This window comes from Mixophyes fleayi, chromosome 4, assembly GCF_038048845.1.
Source record: "Mixophyes fleayi isolate aMixFle1 chromosome 4, aMixFle1.hap1, whole genome shotgun sequence".
NCBI classification, from domain to species: Eukaryota; Metazoa; Chordata; class Amphibia; order Anura; family Limnodynastidae; genus Mixophyes; species Mixophyes fleayi.
The window spans coordinates 199,067,447-199,087,237 of record NC_134405.1 but is presented as its reverse complement, the minus strand read 5'-3'; positions in this window follow the sequence as shown (position 1 = coordinate 199,087,237).

Sequence of the window (19,791 nt, the reverse complement as noted above, 5' to 3'; positions counted from 1 at the left end):
CAATAAAATAATATATAAAAATGTATAATCCTTCTTCTAACATTTCAATAGCTCTTTACCAATTTAAATAATCCAAATCGATAAGTCCAACGGAATTAATATAGTCCAACACAGTGGTTGAAGTGGAAATTTAGTAGTGTCCATATGAAAAATAGAATGGGAATGGAAGTGAATGGAATTTGATAATTTTACAATGAAGGTAGTAGTAGAAGTGATGGTATGGCATACCGCTGTATACACCCCCCACTTCGACCACTGGTCCAACAAATAACTGATAATCGTGATTCTGTGCACAGACAGATTTCATGGTTTAAATCCCAGAAGACATTGCCAATGGCGATACAATTCTGCATTGTATTGCGTTGCGTCAATGGAGTGATGACATTTATGCCTCCTTTATTTAAAACAGAATGATGGATCTCTCTCCATTTGCTCTGTTACCATGGAGATCGTTATTGTATCAGATACGTATTAAATTAACACAGTCTTCCATATTGAGCCTATGACAATGTCAAAAAGATTACATTAGAATATAATCCAAAAGAGCACATTATTATTTTGTTAAATTTACAGATTACATATAGTCATTATATTTATGTCGATATTCATACTATAATACGCAAGTCATTGACTTATCTACACAGACATAACAAATAAATTGTCACTCACCGGACTGTGAGTGCTTCTTCCCGGACATTTAGGAACCGTGGCCGTCCGCCATCCTGAGGGTCTGCGCATGCGCAGCCCTTTCTAACCCTTCAGTGTATGTTCCTTTAACTTAATTGGCAGATCAGGCAACACTCCCTATATTAAGCACCTGTGGTCACTACCACGTTGCCTGATCTTGGAGTCTCATTCCCCATGAGCCTCTGAAGGTGTTCCTGTGTTTCCTCGTGTATTCAGCGCTGCTGATTCCTGTGGTTTCCAAACCACTTCTACCTACTGTGGTTTCCAAACCACTTCTACTACTGTGGTTCCCATACCACTTCTACCTTCCTGTGTATCATCATGACTGTTAGCTGATTCCTATCCGCTGCCTCCGTGCACTACAGTCTTCAACCTGCAACTCGTCTGTGTTCCATCAGGACTGTTAGCTGATTCCTATCCGCTGCCTCCGTGCACTACAGTCTACAACCTGCAACTCGTCTGTGTTCCATCAGGACTGTTAGCTGATTCCTATCCGCTGCCTCCGTGCACTACAGTCTTCAATCTACATCTACTCACCTGTGCATCATCGTGACTGTTAGCTGATTCCTATCCGCTGCCTCCGTGCACTACAGTCTACAACCTGCAACTCGTCTGTGTTCCATCAGGACTGTTAGCTGATTCCTATCCGCTGCCTCCGTGCACTACAGTCTACAACCTGCAACTCGTCTGTGTTTCATCGTGACTGTTGGCTGATTCCTATCCGCTGCCTCTGTGCGCTTCAGTCTTCAGCTCATCTCAACTCTCCCGTGTTTCCTCGAGACTGCCACTACTATTGCTATCCGCTACTCTCCGTGATCATCAGTACCAGCTCAACTCTGCTCTCCCGTGTGCCATCGTTACTGCACCTGCTGGTTGCTATTGGCTACCTCCGTGTGTCCGCAGAGCTCTGCTGCCGCTTCTCCTCATCTCTACTCGTCCTTCAACTGCTGATCCACTCTCCATGCTTTCCTGTGTTCCCGCTGGTCTCTACCCGCCTGTCAGCATTGGATTCGTGTCTCACTACTTACCTTCCAGCTAGACCATCGCTATTCTTCAGGGTCCTCCAGGAGTCCAGTTCCACACTCTACTGATTCCTGTGTATTCGTTTCCCTGCTGGTCTACCTACCTGTGCGCTGCACCTACTTGACTACCGCTTCACCCATCCAGGGACTTCGCTTCCTGCCGGCCTCCTGCCGTTCAGGTATCTCTGCACTCCTGTCTGACAGCCTGCTTCTGAACCACGGTATGCATACTTCTCATTGACTGTGCTGGTGTATTGCATGTCTTGCTGGACTGTGTTGGTTCTTCTCTGGAGTTGTTATCCGCTGAGTCTACTGCCATCATTGACTGTGTTATCTTGTGCCGGATTACCTCAAGAGACTTTCTATTATTACAGTGCTGTTCAGTCATTTATATATTGTGCATATTATTGTGGATCAAGTTTAAGGTGCCCGTGTATCTCCTCTGTTGCAGTCTCTCCCCGTGCTCCTCCTCACATATATATTCAGTGGTACAACTTGCTAGAGGCAGACCACTGATCCCTGTTCCCTGTGTCACTTGTTCCAGTATCCTTTCACATAGCAGTGGTACAACTTGCTAACGCAGACCACTGACTCCCCGGATACCTCCACTTGGATTCCATTCCTTCACTCAAGACAGCGGTACAACTTGCTATCCGCAGACCGCTGACTCTCATCACCTCCTCGTTTCTGTTGGACATTCCTTCTCACTATAGCAGTGGTACAACTTGCTACCGCAGACCACTGACTACCTTCACGTGTCCTTTGTCCATACAGTTCCTCGTGTATTATTACCTCCATATTACCAGTGCTGCTAGTCATAGACTTTCCTGAGCATCTCATCATCTGCTATTTTCTGTTCCGTGATCACCCTGCTACCAGAGTACCATAATACCACCTATATTGCTCTGGTAAGCCTATCACCTGGTGATCCCTGGGTAAAGACTCCTAGTGCCCGTGACAGTAAGATCAGGCCATGACAGACCCAGATACGGAACCTACAGCCAAGGAGATGCTGCAGCATCTGGTCAGCCGTATGGAGCAACAGGATGCTCGCCAACAGCTGTTACTTCAATGTTACCAATCGTTAACCTCCCAAGGAACATCTGGACAGACTGTTACAGCTAATATTGAAGCTCCTGTGCTTTCCTCCATTTCCCCAGTGCCATCCCAGGTGTCTACAGCTTCCACGCTTCACCTGCCTACTCCGTCAAAGTACGATGGAGACCCCAAAACTTGTAGGGGTTTCCTTAACCAATGCTCAGTTCATTTTGAGCTCCAACCTCAAAATTTTTCTACCCACCGTTCCAGAGTGGCCTATCTTATCTCATTGTTTTCTGGACAAGCTCAGGCTTGGGCCTCCCCTCTGTGGGAGAGAAATGATCCAATACTACAAGATAGTGCCAAATTCATTTCTACGTTCCGAAGTGTGTTCGATGAACCAGGTCGTGTGACCTCCGCTGCTTCCAGCATTCTTCGTTTACGACAAGGTCCTCATACAGTAGGCCAGTACGTCATTCAATTTAGGATCTTAGCCTCTGAACTTCAGTGGAACACTGAAGCATTAATTGCCGCCTTCTGGCAGGGGCTCTCCGATAAAATTAAAGATGCACTGACTACCCAAGAGCTTCCTTCGTCACTAGAAGATTTGATCTCTCTTTGCCATCGTGTAGACATGAGATTTCGTGAAAGAGAATCTGAGAAAACAACTTCTGTTAAAGCACCTCTTCGTTTAACCCCTCAATTTCGTTCAGCTTCACCTTCTGTGATTCCCATGGAGATAAGACGTTCCAAATTATCTTTAGAAGAGAGGAAACGAAGAGTCAAGAATAGACTCTGTATCTATTGTGCTGATTCCACACATATGCTCAGCTCTTGCCCTAAGAAATTGGGAAATGCCAGGCCCTAACTAGTTCTGGAGAGGTGAAGTTAGGGTCCTTGGAGTCCTCTCCATCTTCTAGGAAATTAAAAGTCTGCGCTTTTGATGTTACGATTTCCTTTGCTACCAAATCCTTTGAGTCACAGGCATTGATTGATTCTGGAGCAGCAGGAAATTTCATTTCTAAATCCCTAGTGAATCAATGGTCTCTACCAGTGATTACTTTAAAAACACCGATTACTGTGACTGCTATAGATGGATCACGTCTCATCAATGGTCTCATCACCCAGAGTACGTCTCCAGTAACACTTCAGATTGGTGTGCTGCACCATGAAGAAATTTCGTTTTTAATTCTTCCAGTTACGACAAGTCCGATTGTCTTAGGCCTTCCATGGCTTCAGTGTCACTCTCCCCAGATTGACTGGCGCACTCCTCAAGTTACGTCTTGGGGAGCTGAATGTCATCATCGTTGCCTTTCTCAAGTTATTCCTCTTAGAGTACAGCAATCTTCCATCTCATCTTCCCCACCGGGACTCCCTCCTCAGTATGCTTCATTTGCCGATGTGTTTGATAAAGCTCAGTCTGAACGTCTTCCTCCTCATCGTTCTTGGGATTGTCCGATCGACCTTCTACCTGGCAAGACTCCTCCCAGGGGTCGGGTCTATCCACTTTCTTTACCTGAAACTCAAGCCACATCTGAGTACATACAGGAGAATCTCCAGCGAGGGTTTATTCGACCTTCCACCTCTCCCGCTGGAGCCGGGTTCTTCTTCGTTAAAAAGAAGGATGGATCACTACGCCCCTGCATAGATTTTCGTGGACTCAACGCCATTACTATCAAGAATCGGTATCCCATTCCGCTGATCACTGAGCTATTCGATCGCATCAGGGGAGCTCGGATCTTTACTAAGTTGGATCTTCGTGGTGCCTACAATTTAATTAGAATCCGTTCCGGTGACGAATGGAAGACAGCGTTCAACACCAGAGATGGGCATTACGAGTATCTAGTAATGCCTTTCGGGTTGTGCAATGCCCCCGCTGTTTTCCAAGGCTTCATCAATGAGATCTTTCGGGACTTATTATATGTATGTGTCGTTGTCTACCTGGACGACATATTGATCTTTTTACAGGACCTGCCTTCTCATCACCAACATGTGGCAGAGGTCCTCTCCAGACTACGGAAAAACTCATTGTTCTGTAAATTAGAAAAATGTTCATTCGAGTTGCCCCAGATTCCATTCTTGGGGTATATAGTTTCCGGAGTTGGCCTGAAGATGGATCCAGATAAGGTGAATGCTGTACTACATTGGCCCCAGTCAACTACTCTTCGTGCTATCCAGCATTTTTTAGGTTTTGCCAATTACTATAGACGCTTCATTCAAGACTTTTCATCCATTGCCTCTCCTATTGTGGCCCTGACTCGTAAAGGGGCTAATACTAAGCAATGGTCATCTGAGGCTCTCCAAGCCTTTCAAATTCTCAAAGAGTCCTTCTCCTCTGCTCCCATTCTTCGACAGCCTGATGTGACACTTACCTTCTTCCTAGAAGTAGATGCCTCTAATGTGGGCTTAGGAGCCATTCTCTCCCAACGCTCGGAGCAACACAAATTCCATCCTTGTGCCTTTTACTCTCGGGGTCTCCTGCCTGCAGAGAAAAATTATACTATCGGGGACAAGGAGTTGCTGGCTATCAAAGCTGCATTAGAGGAGTGGAGATACTTATTGGAAGGAGCTCGCCATCCGGTGACGATTTTCACGGATCATAAGAACCTGTCATATCTACAGTCTGCTCAATGCTTGAACCCTCGTCAAGCAAGATGGTATCTTTTCTTTTCCCGTTTGGAATTAATTATAACCTTGAAACCAGCTGCTAAGAACAAAAAAGCTGACGCTCTATCTCGAGCTTTTGTGACGTCCTCTGACGTTGAAGAGGTTCCCAACCATGCTATTCTAGACCCCAAATGTATCTCGCTGGCTGCTTCGTCCACCAAAATGCTACCATTTGGGAAGACCCTCGTGCCTCCTACTCTGAGGAGGAAAATCCTTTCGTGGTTCCATGCCTCTCGTTTTTCTGGACACGCCGGTGAACACAAGACCCTTGAGATTCTCTCTCGAAGTTACTGGTGGCCTTCAATGAGGAGAGACGTCAAAGAGTTTATTACTTCCTGTGATTTATGTTCTCAGTTCAAATCCTCCCGCAGAACCCCAGCAGGGTTGCTGCGACCACTACCCATTCCGTCCAAGCCTTGGACCCATATTAGTATGGATTTCGTTACTGATTTGCCACCTAGTAAGAATTATAATACTATTTGGGTAGTGGTAGACAGATTTTCGAAGATGGCTCATTTTGTCCCTTTGTCTGGTTTGCCTTCCTCGTCTACTGTGGCTGAACATTTCATTAAAGAAATCTTTCGTATCCATGGATGTCCGTCTGAGATTGTGTCAGATAGAGGAGTACAATTCGTTTCCAGATTCTGGCGGGCCCTTTGTAAAACCTTGGGCATACGATTAGCAATCTCATCTTCTTACCATCCGCAATCTAACGGACAAACTGAACGGGTCAATCAAGATCTCGAGACCTTTATAAGGATGTTCTCTTCAGCCAATCAAGACAACTGGGTAGAATTGCTTCCTTGGGCTGATTTCGCCCATAACAACATGTACCATGAGTCATCATCCAAAACTCCATTCTTTGTGGTCTACGGTCACCATCCGTCTTTTCCGGAATCTCCTGCCCTCTCTCCCACCCAAGTCCCTGCTGTAGAGACTGTTTGTCAGACCTTCAAAAATATCTGGTCTCAGGTCAAAACCTGTTTAAAGAAGACATCTACCAAGTATAAGTCTTTCGCAGATAAGAAGAGGCGGGCTATTCCACCACTAAAAATTGGAGATCGTGTCTGGTTATCTACCAAAAATATTCGTTTGAAGGTTCCATCTATGAAATTCGCTCCTCGTTTTATTGGTCCATATAGGATCATTCAAGTAATCAATCCAGTGTGTGTTAAACTTCTTCTTCCTAAGAATCTTCGGATTTCCAATGCCTTCCATGTGTCCTTGCTCAAACCTCTCATCATCAACTGTTTCTCGACTCCTCCTTCAGCACCTCAGCCAGTTCAAGTTCATCAGGAGGAAGATTTCGAGATTACTGAGGTATTGGATGCAAAAATTTCGCGAGGAGTTCTCCGCTTCCTCGTTCATTGGAAGGGCTTTGGTCCTGAAGAGCGTTCATGGATCAAAGCTGAAGATCTTAATGCTCCAGCTCTTCTGAAGAAGTTTTATTCCAAAAATCCGGACAAGCCCGGTTCCAGGCGTTCTGTGCCCACCTTTAAAAGGGGGGGTACTGTCACTCACCGGACTGTGAGTGCTTCTTCCCGGACATTTAGGAACCGTGGCCGTCCGCCATCCTGAGGGTCTGCGCATGCGCAGCCCTTTCTGACCCTTCAGTGTATGTTCCTTTAACTTAATTGGCAGATCAGGCAACACTCCCTATATTAAGCACCTGTGGTCACTACCACGTTGCCTGATCTTGGAGTCTCATTCCCCATGAGCCTCTGAAGGTGTTCCTGTGTTTCCTCGTGTATTCAGCGCTGCTGATTCCTGTGGTTTCCAAACCACTTCTACCTACTGTGGTTTCCAAACCACTTCTACTACTGTGGTTCCCACACCACTTCTACCTTCCTGTGTATCATCGTGACTGTTAGCTGATTCCTATCCGCTGCCTCCGTGCACTACAGTCTTCAACCTGCAACTCGTCTGTGTTCCATCAGGACTGTTAGCTGATTCCTATCCGCTGCCTCCGTGCACTACAGTCTTCAATCTACATCTACTCACCTGTGCATCATCGTGACTGTTAGCTGATTCCTATCCGCTGCCTCCGTGCACTACAGTCTACAACCTGCAACTCGTCTGTGTTCCATCAGGACTGTTAGCTGATTCCTATCCGCTGCCTCCGTGCACTACAGTCTACAACCTGCAACTCGTCTGTGTTTCATCGTGACTGTTGGCTGATTCCTATCCGCTGCCTCTGTGCGCTTCAGTCTTCAGCTCATCTCAACTCTCCCGTGTTTCCTCGAGACTGCCACTACTATTGCTATCCGCTACTCTCCGTGATCATCAGTACCAGCTCAACTCTGCTCTCCCGTGTGCCATCGTTACTGCACCTGCTGGTTGCTATTGGCTACCTCCATGTGTCCGCAGAGCTCTGCTGCCGCTTCTCCTCATCTCTACTCGTCCTTCAACTGCTGATCCACTCTCCATGCTTTCCTGTGTTCCCGCTGGTCTCTACCCACCTGTCAGCATTGGATTCGTGTCTCACTACTTACCTTCCAGCTAGACCATCGCTATTCTTCAGGATCCTCCAGGAGTCCAGTTCCACACTCTACTGATTCCTGTGTATTCGTTTCCCTGCTGGTCTACCTACCTGTGCGCTGCACCTACTTGACTACGGCTTCACCCATCCAGGGACTTCGCTTCCTGCCGGCCTCCTGCCGTTCAGGTATCTCTGCACTCCTGTCTGACAGCCTGCTTCTGAACCACGGTATGCATACTTCTCATTGACTGTGCTGGTGTATTGCATATCTTGCTGGACTGTGTTGGTTCTTCTCTGGAGTTGTTATCCGCTGAGTCTACTGCCATCATTGACTGTGTTATCTTGTGCCGGATTACCTCAAGAGACTTTCTATTATTACAGTGCTGTTCAGTCATTTATATATTGTGCATATTATTGTGGATCAAGTTTAAGGTGCCCGTGTATCTCCTGTGTTGCAGTCTCTCCCCGTGCTCCTCCTCACATATATATTCAGTGGTACAACTTGCTAGAGGCAGACCACTGATCCCTGTTCCCTGTGTCACTTGTTCCAGTATCCTTTCACATAGCAGTGGTACAACTTGCTAACGCAGACCACTGACTCCCCGGATACCTCCACTTGGATTCCATTCCTTCACTCAAGACAGCGGTACAACTTGCTATTCGCAGACCGCTGACTCTCATCACCTCCTTGTTTCTGTTGGACATTCCTCCTCACTATAGCAGTGGTACAACTTGTTACCGCAGACCACTGACTACCTTCACGTGTCCTTTGTCCATACAGTTCCTCGTGTATTATTACCTCCATATTACCAGTGCTGCTAGTCATAGACTTTCCTGAGCATCTCATCATCTGCTATTTTCTGTTCCGTGATCACCCTGATACCAGAGTACCATATTACCACCTATATTGCTCTGGTAAGCCTATCACCTGGTGATCCCTGGGTAAAGACTCCTAGTGCCCGTGACATAAATGCTTTTCTATTGTCTAATCAAACATAGATTATAACATCTTTCCAAAATATATGTTTATATGAGAAACCATTTATCCTAAATATCTGTGAACAGTGTCGGATTGGAACATGAAGGGCCTACCGGGGAAAGAAATAGTAAGGACCCACAAAAAAATGCTTGCTCAATGGGCTTAGCAAGTCGTCAAAGAGGTGTGGCCAGCCACTAGAAGGGCGGTGGGAGTAGAATCACTGCCCCAGTCACTGGACCAGAGTTTTTTTCCTTTTCTTCTGGCATTGTCAGTGACTGTTCTGCTCTCTTACCTGTTTTTGAGGTTTCACTCCCTGCTGCTGCTTGTGTCCTAAGCTCAGAAGCTGTTTGTATGGATCAAAAAAAAATAAGCCTCTTTGTCCAGCATGCCTTGACATGTAGCTGAGTATTATTTACATTTAATAAATAAGACCGGTGATCCCCCCAAAGCAGCCTTGACATGATATAATTACTAGTCACATTACAGGAATATGAGTACAATATATGTCCACTTCTTGCAATGCCATGATTAAACCAACACATTCTCATTATAACATGAACAGTAAAGGATCTTGTACAGCATTTTTATAGCTTACCTGTTACATCATCTTCACGGTTGCTCACACTGACCCTGGCCCATGCTGGTTCCCCTGCAATGAAGTGTGAGGACACGACAGTCAGAGACTACTTTTATCATAAATAATGGGGCAATGCTTCTCATCCTGAAGATAAGTCGCCACTGTATTTTACCACTGACATGTGGCACAATAGTTAGGATTACTGCCTTGCAGTGCTCATAATTTAGATTCCAACTAGGGCCCTAACTGTCCAAAACATACCGATTGGTTAATTAACACTAGCATAGAGTGGTACCCTCATGCAGTGAGGTGCACCCAGTACACTGGTGGGCCAGTCTGACTCAGCATCACCCCCAATAATAGTATGTAGTATTAGAACAACACCGCACAGAGCCGCAACTTAAAATTTTAGTGCCTGGGGAGAGAAGGAAAACTGCCGCCCCTAGCCCGCAATTTTAACGAAATTAACCTAAAATATTCATGAACTGTGCCTCCCTTCAGCATTGTGCCCTGGGCAGATGCCCCTCTTGCACAGCCCTAGTTATGGCCCTAACCCCGTACTCCAACAATAGTATGTAATGTACTGTTAGTACCCCTGCTCCCCAATAATATTGTGTAGTGTAGTGTTAGTACACCCCCAGCCTAAAAATATATTGCTGTGTAGTGTTAGTACTCCCACACATCAATAATAGTGTGTAGTGTAGGATTAATACCCCCTTGCCCCCCCCAAATAATTATTGTTTAGTGTTATTACTCCCCCAAATAATTGTGTATAGCTTTAGCACTCCCTCCAAATAATAGTGTATAGCATTAGTACTTCCCTCCTTTCCCCAAATATAGTATGAGCACTACCCCTTCCCCAAATACAGTATATTGTGTTAGTACTTGCCCCCAAATATAGTATATACCTTTACTAATCCCTCCAAATTGTAGTGTATAGTGTTAGTACCACCCCATCCCACCAAAATATAGTATATACTATTAATAGCCTCCCAAATAATAGTTTATATTGTTAGTACTGCCCCCTTTACCCACAAATATAGTATATAGTATAAGTATTCCCCTTCCCCAAATATAGTATATAGTGTTAGTAGTACTCCAACCCAAATATAGTAAATAGTGTTAGTAGTACTTCCCCCTTGAATATAGTATGTTATGTATACTGTTAGTACTCCCCCCCAAATAATAGTGTATAGCATTAGCACTCCCCCCCAAATATAGTATAAGTTATCCTCCCCAAATATAGTATACAAGTTAACCCGTGCATGATACTCATGCATTCTAGTCAAATCAAGCTACTTAAGGTGTTAAAAAGGTTCTTGTCATGCATTTGGGGCTAGGCCAGGCCTCCTCAGGGGAAAAGCGTTACTTCCCGACGTAAGCGCCCTTTTTTAACGTGGTTTTGTCCACATGTCACCACCTCATCATTCTTCTCCATCACCTCATCCTTCATCTTCATCGCCACATCCTTAATCTCCATCGTCTTACTGTTCTAAAACCTCTCGATACACAACATTTCTGCTAAACACCTTATCGCTGTGCTCAATCAGTCTTCCTTGAAGGGCAGTATTCATAACCTGCACTTTCACATCACTGCTTCTCCGTACTCATGAAAATGCGACATACAATTGTCCATGACCAAACACAGGCTGTGGTAAATAAATACCAACACGGTCAAGAGTTTGAGCCCTCCACTGGTAAATTTAGCCTTTACTACCCCTCCCACGGGGGGAAGGGGGGATGATGGAAGTTAACTGACTTCACTATTATAATTTTTTGGTGAAATAATGTCAGTATACCAAATTTCAGGTCAATTGGATGAGCCCTTTCTGAGAAAATAGTTTTTTCCACACACGCACACTAACACACGCCGCTAGGCTTATATATATTAGATAGTGTTAGTATGCCCCCCAAATATAGTATATACCATTAGTTTTCCTTCCCAAATAATAGTGTATAGTGTTAGTAACTCCCCTTCCCCCACTAATAGTATATAGTGTTAGTAATCCCCCCACAAATATATTATATAACATATATCGCCAGTCCCCCTCCAAATAATAGTATATAGTGTTAAGTGCGTATTGTCGCTAACCAATAACGATTGTCGAACCTCGATTTGTGTTTCCAAAGCACAAAGATTTATTCTCAAAAAGTAGCAGAATAATTCAAGCGAAATAATAATAAGTACAGCCGTTACTTATCGCAGGCGCTCTGGATCCAGTGTGCAGTCAATCAATCCTGAAGTCTGGGGACAAGATGTCTGAACACTAGATGTGAAGCTCCTGCTTATATGCACACAGAAATACAGTAATACAATGAAGATGGTATAGCTTGCTTCTATTGCTCCAGGTTTCAGGAAGGTCCAAGGGGTTGTCAATCATTGGCTAGTTCATCCTAAGGAATCCAAAGGAGGGTGTCATCTCTCCAGGGGGTATGCTCTGCTCTTCCCGCCAAGATTCCTTAGTCTTAAGTAGTTCATAATTCCCTATCATTCATAACTTGTGTATGCACTCTGCGATTCCTTCGCAGAGTGAACCAAACAGTGTCAAATGTTAAGAGGTTTATTATGATACCGCACATGATATGATTCCTTCAACCTGTTCCATATATTTCACTAATGTGCATATAACTTATATTATAACACATAAATACTACTATATTTCGACATAACTGACTATGTGTTGCAACTACCATTAATGTGTACTATTTTACAAGTATGCGTGTTTCTGCGAATGTATGGTAAAAGACCAAATACTGTTGCTGCCACGTGTAGTGGCTGTGTACGCCCTTCCATGCCGTAGCGTGCCCTTGTACGCCGTAGCGTACCGTACGCATCTTTTCAGACAAAGACAACCAAGTTTGCTCGATTTTAATTGAAATGACTTTATCCAATTTGCTGACTTCGACAGCACCACCCTTTGATAGTGTAACAAACTATCACCCAATCACCGTTTCAAGTTCAGGATTATACAATACTTCTTCACAGACCATGATCTCGGTATCTGGTACCACCCTTTTAGTCTCTTTCTCAGTGTTACTAATAGGAGACCATTTTCCACACTTCAACACAGTAGGAACACATTTGACACATAAACCAATCGCTAAGATGACACCCAGTATAAGGAGAAGGAGCTTACCTACACTAGCAACCATTTCCTGTACCCACTTCCCTAGACCGGAGAACCATTTCACAGGGTTCAACCACGAGAACCAACCTGCCACCTTTTCCCCGACCTCATATAACGAAGAATTATGGTTCTTTCGAAATTCCCATTTTAGTTGCAAAATTTCATCAATCTTCCGGTCTATAACCTCTTTCGGGTCATCCGTATTATTGGTGAGGTACGTGCAACATTTGACACCGAACAGGGTGGCCAGTGTCACACAGTACCCACCAGTAATAGAGGTGAGATAATTTAGTACCAGTCTATGTTGCACCAACTCCTTCTTGTACGCTTGTAGCTCCCTTCCAGTATACCTGAAAGTGTCATCATACATCTCGGTGATATTATCTATTAATTTAGCTAGGTCTTGGATATATTTAAAGTTTAATGTTCCCAGAGCGGTCCTGGTGAGATCTAGGGCTACCATAACTTGAAAACCAGCAGTTTCACTAATCAATTTTGTAGCTATGGGTTCCTCACCAGGAATCATATTTCTCTTGCCACGGTGTTCATACTGTGTGTGTATGTATGGTGGTGATGTAGTCTTGTGAATACCAACCATTTCCTCATGAGTAATAGTCATGATTTCAGGAACCAGTTTAGCTAAGAAACACAAGCCCTTGGAACTCGGAGTTACCCAGGAATAAGCTTTCCTCCCACAAACAAAATACACATCATCAGGGAGAACATAAGGAACAGTATGCCCATTAATTATATCACACAGAGTTTTGATAAAACTACCCATGCCTAGTGTCTCCATTTGCTCCAGACACCTGTCAGCATGGATTCCATTCTTACAATTATCTATAGAGACTTTTCCAATGGCTACTTTCTTATGTTTGGTTATACGCCCTAGTTTGTGACTTCCATCAACATTCCTGCCTATTGGTGACCTTGTGAGTCTCCCTCTAAAATGAGTGTGGCGAGCCGTTGTCTGATCTGATGGGTCAGCTTCCAAATTCTACAGACGTTTTGCATGAGAGATATTTAGGCACAGCAAAGATCTGTCTATGGAGTATTGTCGAAGCGTCAGACTAGGGGACCTAGTGTTATTGTACCTCCCGTCTATGGGCCTCCCACCCCTCAATTCGAGTACTTCAGATATGTTTAGAGGGAATGGCACTAGTCCTATATTATGCTGCCCTTGCGGCACGTGAGAGCACACCCAACACTCGGTTTGGTTTAGCACCTTACCCACCAGGGATTGATAATCCTCCAAAGGATGCCCACCTATATTCAGAGTACTGGGGGACTGGCATCGTTGGATGCATCTCTCTTCAACTAGGGAGTCACAAAACTTCCAGATACAATACTCATCAGACAATAGCCCCTCACACTGCCTCCGAGTTCCTGAGCTAGCAGACCTTTTCATAACCCCCGGACCAAGCTTGATAATGGGCTGCTCTGAGTATTCTAATAACTTTTCCTCTGCCTCCATCTCATCTGTATCACTACCAGAACTCTCCTCCGTCCTCCATCCTCCTTCACAAAAATAGAATGTCCTAGAGAGAGTAAAAACAAGGAAAATCCTGGAACAAAAGAAAAACAAAAACCGCCACTCCATCGCTGGAAAGATAGTTCTGGGGCAATGTCTCTGGTTCAGGTGTCTCGACTGCAGGCTTTAGGTCTCCCGGAACAGACTCACAAGTGACAGATCTATGTCGTCGGTCTCAGTTTTATCTTGCACTTTCTCCGGATTATGGACTCTCCTGCAGTGGGGGGAATGGACCCAAGTGTCTCTCTCTGCAACCTTCAGTGATGTAGTACTGGTCAGCAGCACTTGGTATGGGCCTTCCCAACGGTCTGTTAAACAACCTGAACGTAAGAAATTGCGGATCATAACATAGTCTCCAGGTTCAACATCATGACAGTTCGTTTCTGGCATACCAGGTGACAGCATTTTTAGTTTTTGTTGCTGTTGCTTTAGCTGTCTACTCATTCCTATAAGATATTGTACAGTCACTTCATTATTACACTTCAAGTCGTCTTGTGGACTCACGATCAAATGAGGTTGTCGTCCGAACAGTATCTCAAAGGGGGACAGATTAAGAGGAGGTCTAGGAGTGGTCCGAATGCTATGGAGGATCAATGGCAAAGCCTCAGGCCATGCCAACCCAGTTTCAGCCATTACCTTACCAAGCTTGTTCTTTATAGTACCATTTACTCTCTCCACCTTACCACTGGCTTGTGGCCGGTAAGGGGTGTGAAGTCTGCTACTGATTCCCATGAGTTTACACATATTTTGGAAGATATCACCAGTAAAGTGGGTACCCCTATCACTTTCAATGATTCTAGGGATACCGAACCTACATACAAAGTCTTGTACAATTTTCTTTGCAGTGAACACAGCAGTATTAGTGGCTGCAGGATATGCTTCTACCCAACCGGAAAACACATCAATACAAACTAACACATACTTTAGATTCCTGCACGGTGGTAATTGGATATAGTCAATTTGTATTACCTGAAAAGGTCCGTCTGTAGGAGGGATGTGGGATGGCTCAGTTGGAATAGTTTTCACAACATTTTTCCTCAAACAAGTAAGACATGACATTGCCTTCTTACCAGCCTGAGAGAAAAATCCGGGAGCACACCAGTATGCTCTCACCAGTTTGCACATACCTTCTTTACCCAGGTGAGTCAGGCCGTGTGCTGCTTCAGTCAGGCTTGGATAGTACGTTCGGGGAGCTACAGGCTTACCTTGTTCATCCCTCCAGAGTCCTGAGGACTCTTGACCACATCCCTTCGCCTTCCAGACCGCCTTTTCCTGCAGGGAACACAAATCTTGCATTTCAATTAGTTTCTTAATGTCTAATATCTGAAAAACCTTCATAGTCTCGGTCGATACAGTCATAGGTTGCCCTGCTGCCCATTTAGCAGCTTCCTCTGCCCTGTTGTTGCCCAATGACACTGGGTCTTTTTCAAAGGTATGGGCTTTGCACTTTATGACGGCTACTGTTCTAGGTAACTGTATCGCTGTCAGAAGTCCTTTTATGTGTTGTGAGTGTGCCACTGGCATACCTGCTGCTGTCGTAAAGTTTCTAAGACGCCAAAGGGCCCCAAAATCGTGCACTACCCCGAAGGCGTACCTAGAGTCAGTATATATATTGGCTGATTTACCCTCTGCCAACTCACACGCTCTCCTTAGTGCTACTAGTTCCGCCACCTGGGCTGAGTGTGGTGGACCAAGGGGTTCAGCTTCTACCACATCCTGATCGTCTACAACAGCGTAACCAGTACATAGCTCTCCCGTCTCTGTCTGTCTATGACAACTACCGTCTGTATAAAACGTAAAATCTACATTTTCTAAGGGGGTGTCACGTACGTCGGGCCTTGCAGTAAAGGTCTGATTCAGGTGTTCCATACAGTATTGCGTGTCACTATTCTTGCCTAACTCATCCTCAACCAGGGTCTCCTCACCTCCCACCCTTTGTGTCTCTAGAGACACATATGGAAGGTATGTAGCTGGATTTAAGGTGCTACATTGTTTGATGGTGATGTTGGAGGGTGCCATCAGGGCTAGTTCCCACTTTGTGAATCTAGCTGAAGAAACATGTCTGGTTTGGGCTGAATTTAACAGAACTGATACAGCATGGGGTGTATAGACAGTTGAATTATGTCCTAATACTGGTCCTCGCTCTTACTTACCAGAAGAGCAGTTTCTGCTACACTTCTGAGACATGTTGGGAGTGATCTTGCCACAGTGTCCAATTGTGCACTGTATTATGCTACCAGTCTGCTAGCGTCACCATGGTTCTGTGTGAGGACACCTGCTGCACAACCATCAGCTTCAGTACAGTATAGCTCAAAAGGCTTTTCATAATCAGGTATTCCCAATGCAGGTGCTCTAGTCAGACTATCTTTAAGATTAAAGAACGCTTGCTCTGACTCTTCTGTGTGTACAACAAGTTCTGGTTTTGACGAAGAGACTAGCTCCTGCAATGGTAATGCCAGAATAGAAAAACCTGGGATCCAGGATCTACAGTATCCAAACATCTCCAGGAAAGTACGAATCTGCTTCTGGCTCTGCGGCAGAGTCATGTGTTGTATGGCCTCAATCCTATCGGTTGTCAGGTGTCTTAGTCCCTTAGTGAGGCAGTGTCCTAAGTATTTGACCTTAGTCTGACATGGCTGTAATTTATCCTTTACCACCTTGTGCCCTGTTTGTGAAAGATAAGGCAACAAACAATTTAGTATCATGTAAACATGACATAAAAGAATCAGAGCACAGCAACAAATCATCCACATATTGAATTAGAACAGACCCATTGTGGGGTTGAAAGGATTGCATACAGTCATGTAAGGCTTGGCAGAAAATACTGGGGCTGTCAATGAACCCCTGGGGTAGTCTGGTCCATGTGTATTGCACTCCCCGGTAGGAGAATGCAAAAAGGTATTGGCAGTCAGGGTGAAGAGGGACTGAGAAGAAAGCAGAACATAGGTCAATGACAGTAAAGTGACTAGCAGACGGTGGAATCTGCATGAGGATGGCAGCTGGATTCCGCACTACGGGGAATTGGCTCTCAACAACTTTATTAATTCCCCTTAAGTCCTGGACTAATCTATAGCCCTTCCCCCTACTCTTCTTCACAGGGAAAATGGGACTATTTGCAGTACTGGCTGTACGAATTAAAATCCCTTGTTGTAACAGCCTTTCAATAACAGGATATACCCCCTAGTTCCACCTCCGGTTTTAATGGATACTGTGGGATTTTTGGAGCTATCCTACCAGTTTTTAGATTGACCATGACAGGGGCTACGTTTGCCATCAGTCCAGTGTCCTGTCCATCTTTGGTCCATAGTGAACCTGGTATTTCCAGCAACATCCCCTTTACTTGAAATGGACTGTGTTCTATAACAGTAGAGTGTAACATTAACCTTTGAGGGGTGTCCAATATGTCCTGTACCTCATGAGCGACCTTCTCGCGTATATCTAGGAACACACCATCTGAAGTACAGTATATGACACATCCCATTTTACATAACAAGTCTCTCCCTAGCAAGTTAGTAGGAGCCGCCACAGCCAAGAGAAACAAATGCTTGGTATGCAGGGGCCCGATAGTAACTTCAGCAGGTTTTAGTTAGAGGATAATGTAACACTCTTCCCGTTACCCCCATAGCTGGAATAGTTTTACTGGTCACCTGTAGATTAAAAGAAGAGGTTATCACAGATCTGGCCGCCCCTGTATCTACAAGAAAAGTTTGTTTTCTACCAGCTATGTCAACTATCATTGTTGGTTCTTCTCTCTGACTCTCAGTTAACCTCACTGGCTGTAGACTACAGGTATGACCTGACCCCTAGCGCTGACTATTGCTTTCCCGTGCAGCATTTGCTGCTGTAACGTGTGCGGGCAGATGTGAGTCTTCTAGTCTATGTGAATCCTATCTTTTACAGTATTTAGTACCTCTGCATTAAAACTCCCTATTGTTGGGAAAGGTCTATCACAATCTTTGGTCATCTTGACCCACGTGTGGCAATACGCAGTTGCGTATGCACCATATTTCTTACACATGAGAAATCTCGCTGAACCAATAGGACCTTCCTTAGGCAGTACCTTGGCCTTCTCTAGCGTTTGCTTAGCACCCATATTGAACAATAGGGTCCCAGAAATATCCCAATATCCTGCCACAAAATAGGGTTCCAGAAATAACACAATATTCTGCCACTAATTTTCAACACTACCGCTAGAGATATTTTACCGGCCTGTGGACGTATTTGCTACAAGCCGCGTCCACTCGCTTCCTCTCGTATTAAACAAGGACCCCTAATACAGAAATATCAATGCGGACTAAAGGGTTATCAGCTTCCTGATCACCCCTGACTCTCCAACAAAATCTGTTGAGTTTATTACGCTTGGCAGCATCTGATAAAGTCAATTACCAGCCTTACCAACATAATTCCTCCCCGTTACTCCCAAGTCACACTCACGGCTTTCCTTGCCGTGCGTTGCAATCGCAACGCTTAAAGCTAATCTGTAAGCGATACGATTACCCTTGGGTACACGTCGCGAAAACTTATTCAGTTTCCGCCCCCGGTATACCTGCCTTGTATACCGTACACCAGTTGGGCACCTGCCTCGTCAAACAGCAACTGACACTCTATTTTACAATAGATAAAACCTTAGTGTATTTAAATCACACAACATACACCTTTTCTGCGCAGAAAATAAAAGAATTCCCAGCAATAGTAATAATGTCCCAGAAGTTTTCACAAGTGATTTATACTATGCATGTATAACTATCAAAACGATTGTTTAACCACGTGGCAAATCTTCCGGAAGTTCGCGTACGCACAGCCGGAAATACACATACGCTATGCAATGCAATACAGTTAAAACACACAATGACAGTAAAAAATAACAGTTTTCTCTTTTGTCCCTAGGTTCTAGTTAGCGTGCCCTAGACAATGCAAAACGGACATTCGGTTTCACAACACAGAGTAAAATTCAGGTTTTGAACACATTGCGTTCTTAACCGTTTATGACGCGTCTCCACCCTTTGTTGCAGAACCGAAATCCGTTGGTCTTGCGTATCATCGGCAACGAAACCTCCAAAGCTGACGAGCCCCCAAATTGTTAAGTGCGTATTGCCGCTAACCAATAACGATTGTCGAACCTCGATTTGTGTTTCCAAAGCACAAAGATTTATTCTCAAAAAAGTAGCAGAATAATTCAAGCGAAATAATAATAAGTACAGCCGTTACTTATCGCAGGCGCTCTGGATCCAGTGTGCAGTCATTCAATCCTGAAGTCTGGGGACAAGATGTCTGAACACTAGATGTGAAGCTGCTGCTTATATGCACACAGAAATACAGTAATACAATGAAGATGGTATAGCTTGCTTCTATTGGTCCAGGTTTCAGGAAGGTCCAAGGGGTTGTCAATCATTGGCTAGTTCATCCTAAGGAATCCAAAGGAGGGGGTCATCTCTCCAGGGGGTATGCTCTGCTCTTTCCTTAGTCTTAAGTAGTTCATAATTCCCTATCATTCATAACTTGTGTATGCACTCTGCGATTCCTTCGCAGAGTGAACCAAACAGTAGCAAATTTTAAGAGGTTTATTATGATACCACACATGATATGATTCCTTCAACCTGTTCCATATATTTCACTAATGTGCATATAACTTATATTATAACACATAAATACTACTATATTTCAACATAACTGACTATGTGTT